The 6,000-nt window shown below is 36.8% G+C and overlaps 1 protein-coding gene across 2 annotated transcripts in view; it reads left to right on the top strand.

Annotated features, from left to right (window-relative positions):
* Nucleotides 1-6,000, top strand: part of RCAN2 (regulator of calcineurin 2) — a 268,352-nt gene that overhangs the window by 191,509 nt on the left and 70,843 nt on the right. The window lies entirely within an intron of this gene.

The following is a 6,000-nucleotide window of genomic DNA, read 5'->3' as shown; positions in this document are numbered from 1 at the left end:
ACCAACAGTGTAAAAGTGTTCCTATTTCTCCACATCCTCTCCAGCACCTGTTGTTTCCTGACTTTTTAATGATCGCCATTCTAACTGGTGTGAGATGGAAAGTAACAGTTTTAAACTCAGTCTTCCAATCTGTAAAATGACTGACTGCTGAGGATATCTCATGCCCCTCCAAATCATAAGATCCCAGTAAGTACACAAGGCTAATATGAAGATATACATCTCGTGTTGGTTCTGCTTGGCTGAATAACACTAAGGAATGCAGGACCCAGAGCTAAAGAGGGAATAGAGCTAAAACTCTCACATTCTATTTAGGGCTCTGTGATGGCAAATCGTGCAATGGCCAGAACTACAGTGAGCCCAGAAAGTGAGTTACTGCAGTTCCTGTACCACCACCACCATATGGGTCATGAATTTCTTTCTGCCCCTCACTGAATCATTTCCTGTCATGGCAGAGAAAACTTGCCTCCAACAGTATATGCAGTGGTTGACTGATGCTCTTGGGGGTCAGCCCAACTTGGGTTTGAAACCCTGCTCTGATACTTACTGTCTATGTGACCTTAGATGGGTCACATAAGCCCCTGAGCCTCAATTTTGTCATCCGTAAAATAAGGAGGTCACCAACTCTTCTGAATTTTTGTTGTAAGCACTAAATGAGATAAAATCTATAAAAGCCCAGAGCACAGTGCCTCTCTCCTAGCCAATATTCAGTGAAGTATACTGGTTATTCTTAGTGTAGCCTGTGTCTGCTGTGGCCACCATCAATGCCCCAAGTTTCAGTTGATACCATGTTTAGAGATAAAAATTGCTTCTTAATTTCATAAGGTAGCAAAGCAGGAAATAACCTTAGAAATGATCTGGTTAAACACCAAGGATTTGTTTAGGTCCTAATGAGTGGCAAACAATAGAAACTGAAAAGCTAGCTTGCAAAAAGGGTAATTTATTGAAAGAAAGCAGGAGTATCTCATGCAATCACAGCAAATCTAAACAACAAATTGCAGAATGGCAGAAATCAGGGTCACTCTGGTGATCTGGGCAGCAGAGTTTGCAGATCCTCTTTTGGACATAACTGTAAATATGACTCAACTCTAATGTCTCCTGGTACTGAGATCCAACACATTGCTTGATGTCTAATATAGCATTCATACTTAACATGGCCAAAACAGAATTCTGAGGTTCCCTCCTGCCCCCAAAGTCAGCTCACCCTGCCATTTTCTCCATTTCAGGAAACTGTACTATCATCCGCCCAGTTGCTCAGGCCACAGATGTAGCATTCTTCCATGACTGTTTTCTTTCCCATACTGTCCACATCAGGAAGTCCTATTGATTTAACCTTCACACTCCACTTCTCTCTACTCAGCTCTGATCTTGATCCTATCACCTTCCTTCTTGACACTGCAGTCACTTCTAACAGTCCCCTTGCTTCTACACTTGCTGTCTGCACTTGCAGCCAAAGTGATCATTGGAAAACACAAATTAGGTTATGTTACTTTATGCACAAAACCTTCCAGTGGCTCCCTGTTGCACTTATAATGAATTCCAAACACATTACCATGGCTGACAAAGTCCTACAGGATTCCATCTGTTTGTCCAAACTCCCCTCTATGTGCTCACTCCCTTATTCATTATTCTTTCGGAGACACTGGTCTTCTTTCCATCCTGGAATTATCTGCCTTCAATTTTCTATGTGGTTGGCTCCTTTTTATTGCCTCTCCAGAGAGGTCTTTCTTGCCACCTGACCTGAAATAGCTACTCCCTTACTCAGTCACTTCTCATCACTTCACCATTGTTATATGTTCACCATTGCATAAAATGTAATATATTCCTATTTGTTTGTTGTCTGTATCTACCAATAGAGTGTAAGCCCTACAGGGAACAAGCTTTGTCAGTCTTGTTCAACAGAGACTAGAACAGTGCCTTTAGTACACATTTAATAGAGGTTTGTTGAATGAATGATTGTGTTCAATTGCTTATGAAATGTCAAATGCCAGAGAGGATTTGATTGTCCCAGCTTGGGGCGTAGAATGTCTATCCCAGTATCGCTCACCTCTGGTCAAGTTTCCAGGGTCCTTGAGCAGAGGTACTGCTATCTGAAGGGCCATACCTGTGTATCTTTGCAGTCCTAACAGTTATCCTAGGAGGGATCAGTCCCCATTTTACAGATGCAGACACTGTGAAGGACCAGAGTGAATAAGAAGCATTCTCAATTATTGAATCCTGTTGGGTTTTATGTTAGTAGGGTATGTTTCATCTGCTCTTGTCTCTTAAACCCAATGGTGTTAACTACATGTTGATAAATATTTTTCTTCATCTCCACCTACTCTATTTTAGCACTAGTGTTGGAATTTTCATTTCCTCCTACAAGAAAGAAATATGGCCCAGATTTTCATGGTGGGACAAGATGTTTCAGTTTTCCCACGCTGATTTTTTTTGTTGTTGGTTTTGAGGCTTTTTGGCACTTTGGATTAAAAAAAAAAATGACAAGAGAGTCTTGGTGTCCCTTTAGTTGCCAAAATTTTAGTTTAGATAACCTATCTCTTTCGTTTTGTTTTGGGTTTTCGTTTTTTTAATTAAGGCTTAAACTTTGCTGACGCAATCTGAAAATAAGACCTCATTTTAGTTTCTTCTTCTAGCTAAATGAAATCTTTAGAATGTGATCATTTAATAGCAAAGAATATGCCTAATCATTAACAAGAATTTAAATGTGTTTTTAGCCAGTCAGAAATAATATACGGCTGTCAGTCCAACATTCCTACTCACTTATTATTCTATTTTCTCTGAACTTCAGCTAAGGAAATAAATGTCATCACATATGGCTTCATATAATAAAATAAAAAGGTGTTAGTAAGTTTGGTTTGGTAACAATAGAGCATATGAGGCAAGGTATAAAATAAAATTAATTCCATTTTATGTCCTAGTTTGATTTATCAGGGATCTGTGGGTTCTTTAATAGAGAGTTAAAGATAAAGAGATTTAGATTTAGATATGGCCATTGTGTATTTTAAATTTTATATACTATTTCTATCATAAAACTTTAAGGTAGTCACTCCATCCTTTTATAATTACTGTTAGTATGTTATATCTTTTCCCATTCTTTGACTTAAAACTATATATGGCTTTGTATTTAAAATGAATTTTCTTGTAGAGGGCATATAGTTGAGTGTTGCTTTTTTAACCAATTTGGTAATCTTTGTCTTTCAGTTTACTTGTTTGGATCACTTATATTTAATGTAATTATTGGTATGATTGCATTAAAGTCTACATTTTCTGTCATTTTTTGTTCAATCTATTTTTATTCCCTTTTTCCTTCTTTTTTCCCATTTTTGTATTCATTGAACATTTTGATTATTTCATTTTGCTTTTACTTTTACTTTACATTTGGCTTCTTTTAATATTGCTTTAAAATTTTTTATCAGTTACCCTGCAGTTTACAATATACATACAATATATACTTTTAATAATTAGTTTATCTTCATGTATATGATAAAAATGTAATATAATTAGATTCTGTGTCATTGGTATGATCACCTTATAACCAATTAAGTAGTGAAGCTTCTTTCAGTTCCTATGTTTGCATATTTTAAAAATGGTATTTGTAATTATAATAATTACTGAGCACTTGCTGTGTTCAATATTGTATTCCATTATTATAAGAACTTTTGTATTTATTGACTCATTCAATCCTCACAAGAACCTAATGAGAGTAGGTTGTATTCACTTATCTCCATCTTACAGATGAGAAAAATGAGTCACAGAGAAGTCAAATAAGTTGATTCAGGTTTCAAGGCAATAAATGGTAATACTACTTTTATTTTAGGAGAAAATAACAGGATAGGTTTTAATTTATAAAAGGAGGGCCAGGGAGGGGAAGAAAGCCTTCTTAGTAGTTCAAGTTTTCATGTGAGAAAATGAGAAAAACAGGTATTCTCAGGCCAGGATGGTAGTGGTGAGCCACGCTCAAATAATCCTATATAGATACAGAGTAGATAACCATTATGACTGTTGTAGTTGTTACTGCTGCTGCTGCCATAAATCAGTCATGTCTGCTGATAGTAACTCTGCACTAAATTCTCTGTCATGAACTAGTAAGTCCTAAAAATGTTTGCATTAGAGGGACCACCGATGCTGGTGCTCTTGAAAGCCATATGCATTGAGGATGTGACTCTGGGAAATCATGTCTAGGTTTCTACTCCTTTAAGTTGGGTACATCTTTCTCCACTTTTATTTGAGGTTCAGGGGGTATACATGCAGGTTTGTTATACATTGTGTGTGTCCCATCATCCAAGTAGTGAGCATAGTACTGGATAGGCAGCTTTCCAGCCCCCTCCCACTCTTCCCCTACAAGCAGTCCCCAGTGTCTGTTGTTCCCATCTTTGTGTCCATGTGTATTCAGTGTTTAGTTCCCACTTAAAAGAGCATGGGGTATTTTGTTTTCTGTTCCTATATTAGTTCTTTTAAGATAATGGCCTCTGGCTGCATCCGTGTTGCTGCAAAGACATGATTTCATTCTCTTTTCTGGCTGCATAGTATTCCATGGTGTATATAAAGCACATTTTCTTCATCCAGTCCACTGTTGATAGGCATCTTGGTTGATTACATGTCTTTTCTATTGTGAATAGTGCTGCAGCGAACATGAGTGCATGAGTCTTTTCGGTAGAATGACTTACTTTCTTTGGGTATACCCAGTAGTGAGATTGCTGGGTTGAATAGTAGTTCTGTTTTAAGTTCCTTGAGAAATCTCCACACTGCTTTCCACAGTAGCTGAACTAATTTACATTCCCACTAGCAGTATAAGTGTTTTAAGTTGGGTAATTTTTTAAAGAGAGATTCTCCAACTATGATTAGTCTGTATGGTATTTACTGAAGGGAGGGAGAATCTTCTGGTCCATGAAAATATTAAGGTTTACCAAAATCAGAAAAATTATGGGCTTAGCATAAGTACTGGTAATATTGCATTGTAAGAATTGAGCCATTAGCAGAGAATACAGTATAAATTGGGATAAGCCTAAAGCAGATCTCTGAAAGTGTGATACTTGGTTTGCTCAATATTGCCCTCACCACTACCCCTAGCCCAACATTACTTTTAATTTGAGCATTTAATACTATTGCCCTACACTGAGTGACATCTATGACCTCACATAAAATCATCCATATTTACCATATTTTCAACTACGGGTGACTTTTGGCTGAGTTGGAAAGCCATGTAAAATATTTCACGGTATTGAAGGACATATACTTTTATAAGTTATTTAATTATTTTTAGTATTATTTTTCCTCTCTAAGCTGCTGAGAAGATAATTGCATTTTAGAAACCACAGTATTAATGTTAAGCACTTTGTCACTAAGCAATAGAATAGACTTTGTAATGCAATTTACATAAATTAATGACTCCCTTCTGGTGCATGTTGGATCTCCAGGACTTAAATAAAGCTTTCAAACCAGTTTGATATTTGGTGGACTATTAAGCATGTGAAATTTGTTTCAAAGTATTTCCGTTCCATTTTCACTCACTTTGGCTCCTCTTTAGAAAGAAGTTCTCACCTCAGACTATTTGTTCTTTTCCTTCTCGTTCTCTCTATAAAACGTTTGGGGCTTAAATAATTACATTCAAGTGATTTGTACAGAAAACTGGACTTTAATTTGAACTAACTTTAGCAGGAAGCATTCTGAAAATGTGACACACTTCTCTGTCTTAGGAAATAGTTCACATGAAAAGAATGGAGTTTTAGCAACTCAAAGAATTAGAAGTGTTACTCCTATTTCCATCAGAATGTTTAAACATGTAGTAATAAATGTTTTAGAATATATAGGCAAATTCAAATTTACTTTGGTCCTTCATGGAATCTGAAGAAAATATGTGTTCTGTGCCTCCACCTATGGGAAATCCTGGCTCTTCCTAACATTTCTCCTCCCCATTCCTTTCTTTAGACAAAGGAGGGGGTTGTTTGTTCTACCCACCCGGACCATACAGTGGTTGTCATTTTAGTAAGAGCTGAGAATTCA

This window comes from Mandrillus leucophaeus, unplaced genomic scaffold, assembly GCF_000951045.1.
Source record: "Mandrillus leucophaeus isolate KB7577 unplaced genomic scaffold, Mleu.le_1.0 Scaffold3, whole genome shotgun sequence".
NCBI classification, from domain to species: Eukaryota; Metazoa; Chordata; class Mammalia; order Primates; family Cercopithecidae; genus Mandrillus; species Mandrillus leucophaeus.
Note: the sequence above shows the minus strand (reverse complement) of the source record. Positions and strands in the feature narration are given on the sequence as shown.